This window comes from Amblyomma americanum, chromosome 6, assembly GCF_052857255.1.
Source record: "Amblyomma americanum isolate KBUSLIRL-KWMA chromosome 6, ASM5285725v1, whole genome shotgun sequence".
Lineage (NCBI taxonomy): Eukaryota > Metazoa > Arthropoda > Arachnida > Ixodida > Ixodidae > Amblyomma > Amblyomma americanum.
The window spans coordinates 108,012,622-108,032,351 of NC_135502.1; the positions used below are offsets into that span (position 1 = coordinate 108,012,622).

Consider the following 19,730-nt stretch of genomic DNA (forward strand, 5'->3'; position numbering starts at 1 on the left):
TGAATGACTCGGCGGCGGCGATAGCCGCAAGCGCGCTCGGCGTTCATAGGACTGAATGCCTGCAGTATACTTGGCCGCGTTCAATTTAAAGCTGGCGAGGAACCTTCGAAATAAGGAACCAAAAGCAACTACAACAATCTGTAAAAATGTGGAAGCATTTGCTCGTGGCCACGATGAATAGGGATAAGTCTGGTCGTATCTCGTATTACAAAACAAAATGATAAAGCCGCTTGATTGCCAGTGGTTTTAATTGAGTTTGGATGAACATGCCGTGCAAAGATTCACGGCAATATAAAATGAATTGAAATGGGAAGCTTTACGCACGAGGAGTGATCAATTGCAATAGGTCATGTACATGGCCGGGTCAGACAGTCGACTGCTGTTGGGACATGACTGGTTTAGGTTACTCATATGCGAAATGCTTTACAACTGCCATGGGTATACGAAGCGAAACAGATGAGCCCCACTGTGCTTTGCATAAGAGTCCTAGAACTGAGGTGTTTCAATTGTCAGCAATCTGATCGATCTGATCCAAGTGCCCAGTAACGGAGACGGGGGCGCTGCCCGTGGTGTTGGCTGCCCCCTCTGGAAAAATGTTGGGGGTGGGGGGGGGGAGGGGGGGGGACGACCCCCGGCGACAAAAACTGGTTTGTGTGTTGGGGTGCCTTCAGCCAATACGACTGCAGTTTTGAGGTCCTGTGGCAAGCATACAACCTGCTCTTCTCGCCGTAGTGGCTGCGCTTCGATGGCGGCGAAATGCAGAGAGTCAGTGCACGTTTAAGAAACCCAGGGGGTTGAATTATTCCGAAACCTTCCACTGCGGCGTCCCTCACATCCTGGGCAGCGTGTCGAAATGTGCACGCACAGAACGCGCTTTAGTCCAGCTATGCATTAATTGCAAATTGCATGGGCTTGTGAAGCAGCACATTTTACGGGAATAATGATGAGAGTCGACGAAATATTATTTTATGATAAAGATTCATTCTTTGACACTCGCAGAAAAAGCGCGATAAGCGAAACGGGCTCATCCTCCCCTCAGTGGTAAAAATTTAGCCTACGCGATGCGCTCATTTCGGCTGCGCGCCTTATCCCGCCTCTGCCTTCAGCGCCGCCACACGGCATCGGCGCGCTGCGGGGCCATGCTTTCTCGGCCGCTTTTCACACCATCACAGTCTAGCCACCTTACCAACAGCGTCAAAATTCGGTTTTGCTTTCGATCGCACTAGAAGGTCACAACTGCCAGCCATTTTTCAATCAACTATACCTTGTGCACTGATCAAATTTTTCTGCGTCAATAATACTTATTTGAGGCTGTCTACATGGTTCTCAATATGTTTGTATAAAATTATTAATATAACGTGCCCCACAAAGTACACAGGCAGGATGCAAGCTGCATCGCGGGTGGCATCAACAATCGCAGAAATTTCGCGCGTATCGGATATGCCAGTTCTTCAATATGTTGCTTTATTCGTTTTCGTGTCTTGTCGGTCTTTGTTAAAAAGAAGCTTTGCACAAGTAAGTCAGTGTGCCTACAGAGCAAGGGGAAGTGCGTGCGACCCGGTAAACGTCATGTTTGCAGCGTGCGCTAGTGAGGACGCGGTCCGTCTTGTGCGCGCTTGGACAAATGTCGCCGCTCAGTGGGGAAAGATTCGGGCTTGTCAACGCCTTCACCAGTAACATGAAAGCCACAGAAGTGTATAGCCACAATAGCAGACATACTTCGGTGATACCTGCCGGAGCTATCCCTTTAAACCTGCTATTTTTAACACTTGCACAGTGGGCAAGTAGACGCAGTAGACCACAAAGCTGTAATTGGCATTAATTTACATAAGTTCATTGCGTATATGTCTTCAGCCACGACTATCTCACTAACTGGGTCGCCAGTGAGCTCTCCGTGCCTTATTTCTCAAGTAGCAGGCCTTAGCAAAGACAGCACGACCGTGGCGATCGCTTCGTTCGAATTTTTTATTCTATGTCCGCGTTCTTAATGTCCGTAATCACATAGCGAATGCAAAACTTAGTTCTTTTGCAGTCTATACCTTTGCTGTGAAAATGGAGATGCTTTATGAATTCTGTGCCGGTATGTGTGATAACCTTGTTCGTGGTGCACTATCGTGACTTGTGGAAGCTGGTGAACCATATACCGATGGCGGTACCTGTGGCCAGCAGTCTACGCCGAAAACTGGTACAAACAGCTACTTGTTAGGCATGTCACCAGACTTCTTCATATTGAAGTCGTCCCTTTCTCCTTGCTCGTGTGGCATACAAGTATAAAATCCTTATTCCGCGTCCCAATAGCCGCTACTCAGGACTGTAAAATTCATGGTACTCTTCAATTGCACTAAATGCTTTTGTTCAGAATAGAGGGCTACTTGCCGTATTAAACAATGGTGGTGTCGTTTTTCTGCTTTTATTTTTTGCTGGGCTAGTTTTTTGCGTCCTCGTTTTGCAGGCATTTGAGGAGTACCAGTAGCCAGGGGAAGAACTGCAGCCAGCTATGTTGAATTATAGCTTGATGCTTCAATCCAGTAAAACAGTGTATTGAGGGAGAAAGTCTCTTCTATATAGATAATATTGGATCTGCTTTATATCAGGCCGATGGCGAGTGCCATTTTGCCTTGTAGGTTAAAGTGGTGAATTGTTTTATTTGTTTTGTACTGCCCCTTCCGTTTTTCAGACATTGAATCCTGTTCTGTTTGTTTTTTTGCCATTCATGGCAATTTGACATGTTCTAAGCTGTATTCCTTCAATTTCTGTGACGTTTCGTGCAGTTTCTCCATTCTGTTTTTACATCACCTGTTAATTTTTCTTTCACTGCCGCTGAACCCGGAGGCTACTGGAAGGCCAACTATGTTATCGGCGTTCCTGTTTACGTGGGTGAGGCTGAACTGCCTTCAGCCCTGGAGGCCTCAGTGCCCATCCTGGGAGTAGGGAGTGGCCAGGGCACTACCCTGCAGATCCGCTTTGGGGCACCAGAACCTACATCCCATGTGGCTGTCTTCAAATTCTGACTGCCAGTACAGTCAGCCCTGCCACCGCCCTATCCGCCCGTCGCTGCGGCCGCCTTGAACACGTGACTGGCAGCTGTACTCACCGCAGGCGCTGTGGACACCACCTCGGGATCGGTGCCTGTGATGCCTCTGCACCACGGTGCACGAACTACAGCGGAGGCCATCCAGCTGACAACCAGGCCTGCCCCCGTTGGCAGGAGGAACGATGTGTGGCAACAGCAGCTGCAGCCTCTGTGGAGCCTGTGTCACGGAGGGCCATCCGGTCGAACTCTTGGACAGGGGAGAAATCATATGCTCAGGCCGTCAGGCAATCAACGGCTGACTCCCCCAGGCCACCCCTGCAGGCCCTGCAGCCCACGACCCCTCGACATGGCCCAGGACCTTCCCTACATCTGGCCGGCTTACCACCTCTTCCCCTGAGCGGGCAGCTGGAACAGCTGACGAGTACCTTGGCTGCAACCCTGCAAGCCCTCACACAGCTCCTCCCAGCAGACAGCTAAACCACAATGGCTAGCCTTCCACGGATGATCCCCAGATCACAGGTCCTCCAGTGGAACTGCCGTGCGCTTCGTCCCGGTCTCTCCGAGCCCCATGACCACCTCCGGCTGGAGGAATATGACGTCCTCGAGGAGGTGTACGTGCAGCGGGACAAGCTTCACCTGCCTGGCTTCATCGGCTATGGCAGCAGGTCCTCCAGCCAGCAGCCCTTCTGTTTGGCGGACCCATGCTTAGAGGACAGCCATCCTCCTGGACCTTCCCAGGCAGCTATCTTCGTCCGCAGGACTCTGGCCCCGGCAGGGATTTTGTTGAGTGATTCGGTAGTAGCCCCCATGGAGTTCGTCTGTATGAGGTTCAGGCTGGGTCGGGTTGATACAGCTGTGGCAAGTGTAAGTGCGTCCTCGGACCCCTTGGGATGCCGAATCCTTACCGCAGCTGGTCAGTCTCATTGGCGGTGACTGTTTGCTCTGCGGGGACTTCAACGCGGCACACCCGCTTTGGCGATCCCGCAGGGCGGTTCGTCGTGGCCGGGACCTAGTTGCGGCTCTTCGCGGTACTGGGCTGCATGTTTTCAACACTGGGGTCCCAACATTTGTCCGTCGAGGGGGCGTCCGCATATGCATTGACCTCTCCATTGGGTCACCGTGATGTGTTTATGGATGGCACCCCTCGGCGGACACTTGGGGTTCGGACCACTTCCCTGTCACTCTGGCTTCTAAACTGGGAAAGGGAGTGGATGGACGGAGATGCAAGGTTGTCCACTGGGACAAGTTCCGGGACCTCCTCCGCAGCTTCTCAGTGCAGAACGACATCCTGACACATGTGGCCCGGTGGGCTGAGGCAGCCAAGGTCTGCTGCGAGGTCCCCCCCAACCAGCCCATCCCAGATCTCCACCTCCTCCAGCTGAGAGCACAACGGCGCCGGGCAGAGCGGAGGACCCTCCGCACGGACAGGCCTGAACACTGGACTGAGCACAACCGGCTGGATGCGAACTGCTGTCGGACCCCCAACCAACGCCGCAGAGAGTCTTGGGAAAGGATCTGTGCTTCCTGTGTGGCTGCCAAGAGAAGTGCCAGGGCCTGGTGCCTGTTCCGGTCGCTGCTGGAGCCTCCCATTCAGTGGGCACCCTACCTGGCCATCGCAGTGGCTGGTGGACTCGCATACTAGCAGCTGTCTGACAAGCTGGCAGAGGCCCTCCTTCCTTGGGAGCCTCCTCCTGCTGGTCTCTACCCCAGGTGAAACAGCATCCAGGTGGCCGGCAGACATGCTGCTGACATCACGGCCATCTGCTCTACGACTCTCTTGAGGGGGAACTCACCTCTGCCCTGCTCCATTCCTAGCACCGCAGTGCTCCTGATGGCATCACCTATCAAATGCTCCGGAACTTGGATGACACCATGCAGACAAGCCTGCTGCAGACATACAACGGGGTCTGGACAACAGGCTGCGTTCCAGAGGTCTCGCGCATAGCCCTGGTGGTCCCGGTCCTCAAGGCTGGCAAGCCACCTGCTGGCCTGCAGTCATACAGGCCGGTCTCACTAACATCGGCCGCACGGAAGTTCCTAGAATCCATGGCCATGGGGAGACTGGAGTGGATCACTAAGGTCACCGGTTTCCTGCCCGAGCAGCAGTCTGGCTTCCGGAGGCATGTCACTCCCGCCATGTCATTTGCCTTACACTCCTGGATGTGAAGGGGGCATTTGATAACATCGCCCATGAGGCAATCCTCAAGGCTGTCGACTGCCTTGGTGTCACTGGCAACCTCCGGGGGTACATCCAGGGCTTCCTGCAGACCGCATGTGCTGTGTCCGGGCAGGAGGCGCTACCAGCGTCCTCCAGGTCCTCACCAGAGGGGTCCTCCAGGGTAGTGTGCTGAGCCCCATGCTGTTCAACCTGGCGATGGCCCAGCTGCCCTGTTGCCTTCCTGATGGCCTGAGACTCCCTGTCCGCATTGCTATCAACGCGGATGACGTCCTTTGGTGCCGTGGACCACGGCGCCAAAGGGTTCAGGTCATCAAGAACGTGCAGCGAGCCATCACCAGGGTCAGCTCCTACCTGGAATGGGTTGGCCTGCAGCTCTCCCCCACCAAATTCGAGGCCATGCTGCTCAACACTCGACCAGGAGCACGCCTGGGGAAGACCCGCCTCAGAATCGCAGGCCGGGAGCTCCCATGTTGGAATTTTTGTCGCTACCTGGGGTTCCTGATTAACCGTCACCTCATGTGATGGCCAGCTATCAGGGCCTTCTGCAGGCAGGCAGCCAAGGTCCGTGGTGCCATCCGGAGGCTCTTGGCCGAAGGGAACGGCATCACCCCACAAATGGGGCTCCGGTTCTTCCAGGCCATGGCTGGGGCCCACTTCTTGTACGGCCTCCCGCTGATCCAGATAACCATCAGCCAGCAGCTGACCATCGAGCGCTCCCAGAGGGCTGCTGTCTGTCTGTGCCTGGAAGTTCCCCGGTGCTCCCAGGTCCCAGCCACATTTGCAGAGGCTGTTGTGTGGCCTATGGTGCTGCATGCCCAACGGGTAGCAATCTGACATGTTGGGCGACTCCATCTCGCCCCAGACGGACGGCCCTTCCTGTAGCGCCTCCTCAGCCATCCCCATTCACGGATGGGGAAGATTGCCCTGGCGCTCAAGCAACTGGTGGGAGGGCAACCAGAGCATCTTCCTCTCCCTCCACGACCGGACCTGGGCTACCGGTTCTGGGTGCTCTTGCCACCAGACCAAAGTGCCTCACCCCAGCAGTTGGCCTCCGGCAGGAGGCAGCGGCGACCCTGGAGGAGGACTCGGCTGGCTGCACGCAGCTGTTCGTGGATGGGCCAGTCCTCATGGGGTCCTGCCCGGCTGCCGCAGCTGCCTGCATTGGCCCCTCGTTGGGAGAGAACCGACAGGCCAGGCTCCCATTTGTGGCCAGTTCCACCACAGCACAGCTGCCGGCCCTCCACCTGACTGCTGACATCCTGACTCCCATTCCGCCATCCTGAGCTACTCCAAGGTGGCCCTCCAGCTCCTGCGAGAGCTGGCTCCCCATTGCTAGCAAGCCAGGCTCAACAGCATCTGCTCCTCCCGTGGCTGCTCCATCTCCCTTGCCTGGATCCACCCCAGCCACGTCGGAGTCCCGGGCAGTGAAGCTGTTGATTCCTGGCGAAGGCAGCCCATGCAGTGGTGCCCCTGGATGCTGCCAGAGCCATCACAGAGCGGCAGCTGCTACTGCAGCACCCCAGGGTTGCCCAAGGGACACCCTTACAACTCCTGCCGGACAAGGGGATCCTTAGACGGCAGAGGTCCCTCCTCGTCCGGGTTGGCTGCTCATGGACCAGGGCTGGGCTCCATCGAAAGGGTTTGGCCCTCACTGTGGATTGCCTCCTCTGGAGCCACTTGGAGGAGACAACAGACCATCTCCTCCTCGAATGCCCCGCCTTTGCCATCCACCAGGCAAACCTGGCTTCCAGCTACAGAGACCTGGGACTACCTTCGGACACGGCAAGTGCCCTCCTTTTCCCACCGGCCCCAACGCTTCCAAATCCCTCCGGTCTCTCCTTACCTTCCCGGAAGACACAGGCTTGGATGGCTATTGTTAACCCACGGCAACTGGTCACTACAACACGTCTCTACTTTTTCTCTCCTTCCTTTCTCCCTCTACCGATTCCCCTCCACTCCATCTTCACGCCGGCAGTGGAGGTGGTGACAACTCATCAGTCACAGGCCCGTGCTCATTTCCTTTCCTCTCCTATTCGACCTCTTACTACTACTGAGCATACAGGCTGGATGCAAGCTGCATCGCAGGTGGCATCAACAACCGCACAAATTTCTTGTGTTGCTGGTTGTACAGTTCCTCAATTTGTTGTTTACATATTCGGTTTTCGTGTCTTGTGGGTCTGTTTGAAGAAGAAGCTTTGCAGAAGAAAATCTATCTGCCTACAAAGCAAGGGGAAGTGCGTGCGACCCGGTGAACGTCATGTTTGCAGCGTGCCCTAGTAGGGACACGGTCCGTCATTGTGCGCGCTTGGACAAATGTCGCCGCAAGTCGGGAAAGATTTGGGCTTGTTAACGCCTTCACCAGTAACATGGAAGCCGCAGAAGTGTATAATCGCAACAGCAGACATACTTCCTTTGGTGAAACCTGCCGAAGCTATCCCTTTAAACCTGCTATATTTAACACTTGCATCGGTGGTCAAGCAGACACAATAGGCCACAAAGCCGTAATTGGTGTTAATTTATCTAAATTCATTACGTACATGTCTTCAGCCACTACTATCTCACTAACTGGGTCACCAGAGAGCTCTCCATGCCTTATTTCTCTTGTACCATGCCTTAGCAAAGTTTGCACGTTCGTGGAGATCGTTCCGTTCGCATTTCTTATGGGATGTCTGCTTTCTTCTATGTTCGTAATTGCATAGCAAATGCAACACTTAGTTCTTTAGCAATCTATAGCTTTGCTGTGAAAATGGAGATGCTTTATGAATTCTGTGGCGGTATGTGTGATAGCCTTGTTCGTGGTGCATTATCGTGACTTGTGGAAGCTGGTGAACCATATTCCGATGGCGGTACCTGTAGCCCTGTAGCCAGCAGTTTACGCCGAAAACTGGTACAAACAGCCACTTGTTAGGCATGTCACCAGGCTTTTTCATATTGAAGTCGTCCCTTTCTCCTTGCTCGTGTGGGATAAAAGCATAAAATCCTTATTCCGCATCCCAATAGCCGCTACACAGGACTGAAAAATTTATGGTACTCTTCGATTGCACTAAATGGTCTAGTTTAGAATGCAGGACTACCCGCCGTATTGAACAATGTTGGTGTCATTTTCTGCTTTTTTTTTCCTAGGCCTGTTTTTTTGCGTCCTCGTTTTGCAGGCATTGGAGGAGTACCAGTAGCCAGGGGAAGAACATTCCAGAGGAACTGCAGCCAGCTATGTTGAACCATAGTTTGATGCTTCTATCCAGTAAAACAGTGTATTGAGGGAGGAAGTCTCCACTAGATAGATAACTATCGGCAGCCTCTTTTTATCAGGCCAGTGGCGAGTGCCACCTTGCCTTGTAAGTTAAAGTCGGGAATTGGTTTATTTGTTTTGTACTGCTCCTTCCTTTTTTTTTGAATCCTGTTCTGTTTATTTTTTGTCATTCATGGCAGTTTTTCATGTTGTAAGCTGTATTCCTTCAATTTCTGTGACGTTTTGTGCAATTTCTCCATTGTTCTTTTACATCACCTGTTAATTCTTTCACTACCCCTGAACCAGGAGGCTACTGGAAGGCTGACTGTTTTCCCTATGATATCTGGTTGCGTAGCTTTGCAGTTCACCTGAACTTGTTTAATGTTTTGTGCACTACTCCTGTATGCTGCACAAGTATCTCCCTGATTGTACATTCTTCTATATATTTCCTGATTCTAAGGCAAATTGATCTCTCCTCAAATACATGGATACTGACTCGAGTTATATAATGCTTCCGTCCAAATTTTGTTCTTTCCAGCGGTGTATTCACGCCTTCATTCTTTTGTTCTAATTTTTTCCAGCACTTATACTCCATTTCATACATAGTAGGCAACGCTGCTGAGAATGCAAAATTAGTCAGTTCGTGAAGCCAAACTGCGCCACATATCATTCGTTCTTCTCAAAACCCAAGTGAGCGTTAGGACGAAAACTAAGAGCAGTGTGAAATGAAGTGTTAGCATTGAAAAGCACGGTGGAAGCTGTGAACCGCTCAGTGTTTCAGGCTTTCTGGCTGTAATTTTGACTGAGTGAACCACTTTTCGGGCACGGATTGAGAGTGATTCACCCTGCCAACCTGGTATCATATCGCCTCATGTAACTTTTGCTTCTCGAAGACTGGATGAGTCGCAGGACGAAATTGTGGCAAGAGGTAAAACAAAGTCCAGAGGGTGACAGCCACGGCATTTAAGGTTTGTCGCAACGAAATATGCTCGTGTTCACTTTGGTTGTATGGCGAACAACTTTTTGGACGCCGACTTAGCCTGCGTGAACAGGTGGCCCAGCTTTGGCAGCATTGCCTGCTATATATGAAACATAGTATATTAGTCTTGGTTTCGGAGACTTTTTTTTTTGGTGTTCCACGGGCATGTTGTTCCGCTCAAAGAGTGAAGTCATGTCTTATATAATGTCGCAGAGCTTTCATCTTTTCCTTCAGACAAGGAATGTACTTCACTAAGTAACTCGCTGCGCCCGAGTACCTTTGCACATTGTGCCTGAATGGTGGACGTGGAAAGTTGATGACACACTGAATGAGATTTTCATCCGTCTTAATTAATCCCCTTGTGATTGCATCTCCCAAGAATTTTACTTCTTGAGCATCTTACATACACTTCTCTTTGTTAAGAGTGAAACCAGCTTTGTGAATCGCCTTAAGCAATGCCCTCGTATGACTGCCGTACTTGCGCTTTGTTATGTCCCAGATCAATATGTCATCTGTGTACACTGTCACGTCATACAGGCTATCCAGTGCTTGACTGATTTCCCTAAGAAATATTTCTTATGCAGAGCTTAAGCCAAAGCCCGTACGGTGTACTGAAGGTACAGATTTGGGACGACTGTTCGTCTAATGGTATGTGATAAAGCCCACGATTGGTGTCAAATTTGCTGAGGTAGGTGGCACCAGTCTAGTCTGCTTCAATATCCTTTTTTTCATGAAGTTCGTACCTCTCGCACTTGATGTCTTCATTGGTATCCCATTTCTGACACCATGCTTCGAGTTACCAGACAGTGACGCTGTGACTGGCATGGGAAGAACCACTTGTCTTGCGCTGCACTTTTTTTATACCTTATAGATCTGGCCAATGCGGCTGGACGGCAGCGTAATCCGCTACATATCGATACAGTGATCTTCAGAAGTCAAACATTTTTTGTGAAAGAACAGAGAGTCTTCAAAGTTGGCTGCCGTTCCGGCAGTGGCGTGGTAAACAACCGTAATGTTGGAGGTGCCCCATCATCCCCTTTTGTCCCTACAGCTACGTATGTGGCCAGAAAGCAATACCACCCTCTGATCAGTCATGCTTAGTAAGGCTGCGAGAGAGTAATATTTCTGGTAAGTCAGCAGCAGTAATGTAGCAATGTTCAAATTTTATTTCACAGCTTCATGTCTCCTTCATGGTCGGCAATATCATAATTTTCAGTTACCTATAAATATATATGACTGTAAAGATACAAATTAACGGTCACGATTGCTTATTCCTAATCTGATACTCTTTGGATGAGGTTTGTACTCTGATGTTTTAAATAGAGTTTCAACTTGCATAAGCCACATTTTCAGTTATAACTCATTCGTTCTGCCTGTGCCTTCTTTATGCTAAATTGGACATGTTGACATAATCATATACTGATTGCAATTCTTCATGTTAATACAAACTCAGCAATATCGAGTTAGGTAGTGCTGTAGCTTTTAGGATCAATATCCCTTGAAGAACTAGCTTCCTAATGGTGTCTCTGACCCTTTCATAAAGCTGCTTGCTGTGATGATACAACTTGGCTCTAGACAACTCTTAAGTCTGTATGTATCGTACCTAATGCAGTACGCATAGGCAGGTATTGCGCTAATGACTCGATTACCAGTCTTATCGATGCTACACGACTGATTAGGGTGGACATCTACGCTACCGTTGTTTACAGCTGCTTGGCATGCCAAAAGAGTACTGTCTGCAGCATTTCTGTAAGCATTTTTTTCCTGCATGCAGTGCTTGTCACGTGAGCACTGCTTAACGCAACGAATGCAGTTAATGGCACTGCGGTGCATTAAAAGGCCTAATTTGTTATGACTCGTGTTTTTGAGAACAATCTGGGGCCCAACAGCTATCTGATGATGTCATAAAAATGCCAGTGACTACACTTGTTTATTCTAAGGTCCGTAACATTAAGCTTATCTGCATTGTCCATCGATTTCCTTAACTTGTCAATTCCTTGAAAACTAAGCTGCTGGGATAAAAAGCAGCAATAAAGTAGAAAAATGGTTCGTTTCTAAACAGAGATTACTGCATTGTGATGCCGTATGTCTAGTCGGATACTAATTGTACATTGACTATCGCACAGCCAAGAGGCATGTGGTTACGTGGAACGAGGGGGCATCATTTAAAATGCTCTTCTCTCAACGCTGCCTTGGCTGCCTTATGTTGTAGGCTTGAGTTGCCACCTGTAGGAACTGTCGTGTTCAAATGTTCTTTATAGTCTTTGGTGTAACAAGTATTGGCAACAACGTAGGAATTCCCTGCATTCTCAAATAAGCAAGGACTAAAAGAGGATATTGAGAGCAGTGCTCTGATTACACGCACTTTGTGAAAAGGGGGTAAAGTGCCTCTTTTTGCCTAAATTAATGTATTTCTAACATTACCCATTTTGAGTTTTCAGAAGTTTTCAAATTTTGCCCCACGCTTCGCTCCATCCACACTTCAGATTTTTCAAATTTTACGCCACGCTTTACCTCTGCCCACTTTCGGTGTTTTCATATTTGGCGACACTTATGCCCACTTTTTGGCTCTAATTAATTGCCACACATGCACCTCATGATACCCGCTGTGATATTTTTTGATGCTCTGTTTAATGCAACCATTCTTTTTCTTATAACTCAATTTGTTGAACGTTATCGTGATGACAAGCTCGTGATGACACGAAAGAGCAAACAAAAGGGCGCCCCTGCCTGCCTTTTACTGTTAGCGTCCAGAGTATGAGCTCACCGGAAATGTTCCCGCGAGGGCTCGCGGAGTGTCATGCTGACATGTTCGAGTGCGATGAGTTCCTGAGGCAGAAGAGACAGCCGTCTCACCAATGCCTGCAGCAGTTACTCTGACTGTCGGCGTTAGGGTCGTTGCAATACGGGTGCCCTCCCTTGTCTGTTAAGGTAACAAGGGAGGACGACATCGCGGGGACATAAACCCAAGGGCACAGAGTGGGCTGAGTGCCCACACTAGAAAGAATGCAATTTCTAGTTTAGTTTTTGATGTCTGCATTTCCTTGTACACTTGACTGCACATTGTAAAATGTCACTTTGAATTTGTCGCTGAGATCACATCCACAAGGATAGATTTGCTTTGAAATGCATAAAGCCGTATGTGCTGATAAAATAGGGAGCTGCTGCAGCATGTTCGATCTTCAATTTATGATGCACTCTCCTGGCTCCTGGCACTTCCTTGTGGCAGTGAATCGGAGTTTAACTTTAGCAAGGAGTGTGCATCTAAAGTTGCATCAGCTTTGCCTAGATGCATAACACCATCAGTCTCTCATTTAAGGGTGTCGTCTCGGCTGCCGTGGTTTCTTGGCAAGATAAAATGTATTCCTGCATTGTAGTGGCTGCTTCTGTGACATTATGGGGCCATGATGCCCCTTGATCACACTAAATATTCCCTCCCTTCCACATGTAAAAGTGGCTACTGTATTAAACCCTGCGTTTGTGTAATTGGGGTTTTCTCTTTTGCTTCTTATGCTTTTCTGCATGTCATTTTGCAGGAAAATCAAGCGTATTCGCAGGAGGAATGCTTTATGCTGGAAGAACAACCTGTATGGACAACTGCTGCCAAACTACACAGATGATATCCTTTGGCTCACATATTTTCAGACTGTGTATCTGTTGCTCTGAATTTCTGATGACTATGTGCCAAGTTAAGCACATCAGAATCCTTCTGGGTAATTTGTGGCAAATAGGGTGGGTCTTGACCTGGCAGCATTTATATATGGGGTGCAGGGCATTTTGGAGCTTAGGTTTACGACCTTTTGTGGCATTTCTGTTCTGTTCATTGCTTTTGCTTTTGGCTCTGTTGAGCTGTATGGATTGACAGTTTCTTTTGCTGCCAAGGTCATCTGCCGCTCCCACTATAAACAGGGGTTGCGAAAATGTAGGGCTGAGACAAGCAAATTGTTTGCCCATTCCCTTAAGTACTCAATCAGTTGCATGTCCTAGGTGAATTTTGGTTTGGTGATCTTTGGTGCTGGCAACAGACATTGCGCTTGCTTTATTCTTGTATATGTTCATATTTTTGGAATCCTAATCTCACATGCAATGAAGGAGTGAGTTTGCTGTGGTGTTCGATTCAACCAGGTGCATTGCTAATGAGATAGGCATGAAAAGAGTGTTGGATTATGTGCAACATCATTCTGGTTCCACTCTGACAGCTTATGGACTTGGTACAGGCACTAAAACAAACCTGAAAGCATGGAAATCTTCTCTTTTCATACTATCATAAAATAAATCCCTGCTGCAGTAACAAATTAGTTTCTGTCTGGTACCTAGTGCATTTCTCTCCCTTATAAGCACAGCTTCTTCCTAAATAACTGTTATTACCTGTGACTGTTGACGTTAGGTAATCTGCCATTGCAGTCCACTGCGATGCCAATCTATCACATTTGAAACAGTGCAAGGACAGGACACAATAAGGACACACCACAAGCGACGACTATCAACTGGTTTTATTCCAGAATGCTCAGGAACATATAATGTTTGGCATGTATATGGGAAGCATTCAGGGTTAAGAAGGAAGAACAACATTGTGTGAGCACACCATCTGTCACCCTGTATCCCAAGCAAACCGCATTTCCAGATCATCAGAATTATGACACGTGCCCTGCCACTAGATTTTAGCTGCCTTGTACATTTTTATGAATTTTTGTTGTTACTTCTTTACATTTGCTTTGCTCCTTTTGTAGGTCCCTGTCACACCATCATCGTGTTTCTCACGCGTGTCTTGTCGTTAGCTTTTCTTATACACTTGTTCTGAATTTTTGTTGTTGCTTTACTCTTTTGTTTCTCTTTGTGGCTTCCTTTTTTAGATCTTGTTAGCGGCTGACATGTGCGTGTGCCATTACCTCCGTGTGCGATTTTTTAAATTATTTTTTTGTTCTTAGCTTGTCAAACCTATATATCATATCCTCCTGTGATTATTAGATCTAGAGAGCATGTAGGCACCTTCACTATTAGCATCTGGGTTTTTTGCATACTTATTCTGTCTTGATCTGCTTTATTTTGCAGTCAAATGTAGTCCTGCTACTACAAGCTGCCAAGCATTAACGTTCAGAATGCTTCCAACCCTTACTTCACTTGTGTCTTAGTATTGAAAACATGCAATTTCGCTTCCCCAGTAGTAGTAGTAGTAGTAGTAGTAGTATCTGGCTTTGTACTTGCATGAAGCCATAACGCAACCAGATGCATTTCAAACACAAAAGTAGCTACTGCATTTTACGTGCTGTATATACAAAGCATATGAACAATTCTCTTGTGGGTTTTGAGACTTCTGCTTAGGCTACTATGCTCTGTTTGACTTTGCAGAGTACATCCTGCCTGAGGAAGAACTTTCAGAAGCAATCTACTGCTGTGAACATATGCAGAACCATACCGTCACATACGCATGCGCAAAGTAAAGGTCCCAGTAATCCATCTGCCTTTGCCTAGAAAACAATCTAGACCAGCTGTGGTAGATACGCCACAATTGACATTGCATTTGAGCTGGTAGAAAGCATCAGTTTCAAATATTTGTTCTCTCATTTTGCTTCACTGGGCTGTTTGCACTTCTTTTTTTCTGACCATATCCTTTCACATTTCGTGCCTAGAGAAGAAACGAAACGACACAATGTGTTGTCAGACGTCATTTTTTGAATGCTCGGTACTACTCTGCGCATTACCGTTTACACAAAAGCGAGCGCTGTTGCTTATGGCATTTGTGTTCATTTTAAAGAGTCACTTCTTTGCTCTCAATTACTTTGCAGGGCATTATTGATAAGCCAATATGTACAATGTTCCAGAGGAAGAAACCTTCAACACCATGCCTTGATGTTGCTTGATGTTCGTAGCCTGAAAAATTGCATGCGGAGTGGTCTCAGTGCTTTGTTTTTTTTTGCGTAAAGTGAGGTGGAAATGGTTTTGATGTAATTGTTTTAATTACAGGGATCTAAATAGCGAGGAAAATGGGCATCACCCCCAAACCAAAAATTTTGTTTAGTGCACTCGTTTCGTAAATATAATTTTTTGTCACAGAAATGATGACCGCACTGGGAAAGGAGAGGGAAGGAGGGAATAATGACAATTATGGATTATTGCATTGTGGCCTCTTCGGGTGCTAGTGATGCTGAGGGGGTACCTAATTCTTTCTTTTTGGCTTAAGGGTCGTGCAGCAAAAACCATTGCTGTACATTGGTAGAACAGTTTAAATTAGGCTCTGAATGAGATTCCCATTTCAGTCGTGGCACATACAGAACACATGACCACATACAGCAAACAAATGCAATCTCCGACCTGTGCACTCTTGCGGTGTGCACTTAGCAGTATTAGTATTAGAATCACTGTATTTGGTCACTCAAAATCAAGCACCAGTAAGGGAGTGGGGCCTGACGAACAAGCGACAGCTGCTCTTGCATTTAAGACAAGCCAGGCCCTCCATGAAAAAGGGGCTGAGAGGCGAGAACGTTTGATGGCCGTGGGGCATTCCAGAAGACAGTTCGATTCGCCTGCACTACGTGAACTGGTTCTCGTGGTGCTGCACTTCGTCATTCGTTTCAGTGGTGCAAGATGGCGCCGGTTGCACGACTCCATTCGTTTCAAAAAGTGCAGACGTGCAGGTCTAGTTCAGGAAAGTGCACGAAAACTGTGCACCTCCTCAATGGTCGGTGCCGAACTGGTGCAGCTGCAGCCGCCATAGAAGCAGACGACGGCTTGCGCGACGATGGCATGCGCTTTGCGATAAACGGTGGATATACTCAAATTATTCCGCTCGATAATAACAGTGCCTCACACGGGCCCGCTGACTCTCGTGGAATGTGAGTGGCCACCTGAGAAGGCGGTGACATAGGTTGAAACGGCGGCCCTTGCCGGCACCTTACATCTCTCAACCATCGTGCTCTCGACGGACCCGTAACCGGCGTCTTTCCTTTCTACTAATAAAGTTATATTAGTACTCGAAGCCAGTTATGTTAACTAAAAAGTAAACACGTGCATGCAGCGCATGATGCACGCTGTTGCAATAACCACTTAGCATGCAAGTCGGCGCGCGCACACCTTAATCGGGTTCAATAAAAGAACACACGTGCGTTTCGCTTAGCTGCCGCGAGGTTGCATTGAGGCTGATTCATGGCAACACTTCACTGCGATGTGTTGTTTGAAAATTCTTCACACGGTTTGGGATGCTGGCAGCTGTTGATTTGGGCGCCATGCTGCTGGCTGCAATTTGGTGGCGACACCAAGGCTAGCGACGACCAGGCCTGCACTCGACCATTCGTTTTGGAAGTAGGCAGCACTTGAACTGCTGGAACTGGCGCTGCACGCTCGCGGCACCGCTGCAGAACTTTACGGAACTGGTGCAGGGAGTGCAGGCGAATCGAGCGGACCTAAAGGGTCAAACTGGTGTATGTTTAAGGGCAGTTACAATGTTCAGGAGATGTTGCATTTTTTTTTAAATCAAGTCTGCGCCAGTGGCACTGAGATGTTGCATGCCCGTTCGTAAAGTAACTTTGTGACTTGGAGAATTGAATAAAATAAGCAACTGGAGCTCACTTTTGATAAAGGAAGATGATTGGTTTTGAAACATTATGCTCAAATGAAAATTCAAATTGTAGAGAATGACGCCTTTATTTTTGGTGAAAAGTAAGGTGAAATAGAACCTATCCTGTTAAATGGAGGTCAAAGCAAGGTCTCTGGAACCGAAGTGATGGTCACTGTGAAAAAAATTAGAGGACAAAATGCAGTTACGCTGGACATTGTGTGATCGCTCTGTTAAGTATGAAAATTGATTCTTTCATTGATTCAATGTTTTTTCTTTTCAAAGCAGGAACATCAAAGATGAAGATTTGGATGCGCTGGAATTAGTCTTTTCGTTAATCTGTGTTTGACTTTTGTCTTGATCTTCATTGTTGTGTTGTATGGTTTCAAATCTTTAAAAATCCATGTTAGTGTAATTGAATGTGACTCCACCACTTTGCACTGTTGCTTTGTCTGCTGGTTGGCGCTTTGTGAAGACTATAGCTGTGCAAAACCTGTGCTGCCAGTATCATATGTTATTGTATGTGCAGCTGTTCATTGCTTTATGGGCATTTTTTTCATTTTCTTAAGAGTACGATACGATGCCTAGTTGTTGGTCACAAGTGAATGACTTCATTTCGTCATGTGCATAGAATTACTTACACTCTCAAAACAATTTTGTTGCTGTGGGCATTTAGCTTGCATTCTGACATTTTCCACTCCATTTTCAGGTGTTTTTAAGAGCAGGCGATATTTGGGTGTGCTGTGAGAAATTTCTTTCTGGTTTTCTCACAAAACTGATTGTTCTCCACCTCTGTTCGACAATGTAGCACCAGTTTACCAGATTTGCTGACTCACGGTGTTCTTTGTTTTAGTTGGCCAGGTGGGGCCCTTTCACGAGTCAAGCCTTCATGCACCACAGTATTTCTGTAAAACCAGTGTAGTGCTGTGATTATGCTCAGAATAATGCAGCCGCTGATGACGAGCTGACAAGTCTCACTATTATTCACAACCTGTCGCCGTGTTCACTGCCTCTACAGTGGTGGTCTAACCATTGGAGCATGAACCTCACACGTAGGATGTGCGGTGTTGGATTCCCAGTGCCACTGGATACCCACCAGCGATACAATACGCAAGCTTTGTCCCTGGCTTCTGCTGGGTGGAATGCTTGGAAATGGGTGTTTGACCCCATCTTGTTTAGACAAAAGCGTGTGATGCCATGCTCCTATTTGGCCAGAGCTGTCCTTGCGCCATGAAAATTCACCATATCATCCTCGGCTTCCATTCTCGCTGTTAAGATGACCTCACCTCATCAGTGTGTTCCCAGAGATGGGCCTCTTTTGTGCCATCCATGGTGTTAGAAAAGCTGGTAACCTTAAACCTTTTTTGGAACAGTGCATTGATGAACAGAATCAGCATTTAGAAGTGCATTTTGAAACTTGGTTGTGACAGTTTCTTCCTTTCTTCACTTGTCTTAAAATTGGAGGTGCAGGCATTGCTTGAGTAAATATGGTATGCTCTAACTGCACTCAAGAGACAGTAGTGTGCAGTTTAGATGGGGTTCTACTGACTTGATTAGTTACACTCTTGGAGATGATGGAGGCAAAACATCGTGATGGGCATATTGGCAACAATCGTGGGCAGCTGTAACCGGGAGGTTTTTACCAGTAGGCATGCTCTGAAGGTTTTTTCCCTGTGCGCAGTACAATGGCTCTAAAAGGTTTATGAAGGAATGATGGCTGTATGAATGTTTTGTTCATTAAGCATAATTGGCACTTGTTAGTTCTTAAGCCCATGTAGGGCTTAAGCCCCAAGCAGCACAAGTAATCTGCCCTATATTGAAAATGTATTGGCAAATGCTGGTCCTACGAAGTGCCAGTGTGAAATCTTTTCATACCAATGTTGGTCCAATTACCTGTGCTGTTTGGGACTGCCTTTCCCGTGAAACCAGAAACTGTACAAGTTCATTCGTCAGTTCAATGGCTTTTGGATCGGTTCCAATAGGTCTATAAATTTGTAGGCTATTGTAAGTTTTTCGTTAGCTTAAGGACAGTAATCATCTGCATCCAGAATTAAAACTCGAAAATGTTTGCTTTGAAACTCACTTCTTTTCGGGCTTGCCCTACTGAATTGACACAACCTGCAAAAACTGTTTTACAAGATTGTATTCCATAGTCCCCATGTCATGCACATAACACCACATGAGCTGTTGTACATTTAGTCTTTTGTCTCAGTGTATGCAATCTGGTTTTCACATGCAGGTTTGAGCTCCTGGGATCACAAACAGGGTGCAACTTCTGGACACAACTCACTAGGTTAGAATCTACTCTTTTTCTCCATATGTGCTTTCCTGAAGATTGTCTATCAAAGAGCAGGTTGAAGGATATGGGAGCTTCAGTTTACTTAACTGTGGTGAATGACGATATTTGCCTTTCATATTCTGGAAAGTTTTTTGTGATATGTGAACTACTGACTGAACTGTCACTCTTGTGAGTTTAGTTCAGTGATGCAAGAAATTGCACAAGGGACCAAGGCCTCGTCCGGCTTTTAGCCTTTTACTCCTATTAGACTCTGTCTGAGGAGCAAATAAAACAATAAAAAGATGGCATCGTGCTAAGCATAGCTTGCTGCCACTTGTTTAGTTATTAAGCCCACGTGGGTGGAGGTCGGACAGTGCTTGTCATGACGCCAGTTTTGTAAGTACAAAGGTCAAATGCAGCAAGTGTGGTTGGATTCAAAGGCTGCCCTATTCTTTTGGAAGTGATAACATATCTGTCAA

The 19,730-nt window shown here is 47.6% G+C and overlaps 1 protein-coding gene across 1 annotated transcript in view; it reads left to right on the plus strand.

The window, feature by feature from the left end:
* Nucleotides 1-1,419: 1,419 nt before the first annotated feature.
* The window catches only part of LOC144093953 (uncharacterized), a 40,210-nt gene continuing 21,899 nt past the window's right edge, over nucleotides 1,420-19,730 (plus strand). Inside the window, exons 1-2 of the mRNA XM_077627728.1 lie at nucleotides 1,420-1,515; nucleotides 12,958-19,266. The gene's annotated coding sequence lies outside the window, so the exon portion shown is untranslated. The remainder of the gene's footprint in view (nucleotides 1,516-12,957; nucleotides 19,267-19,730) is intronic.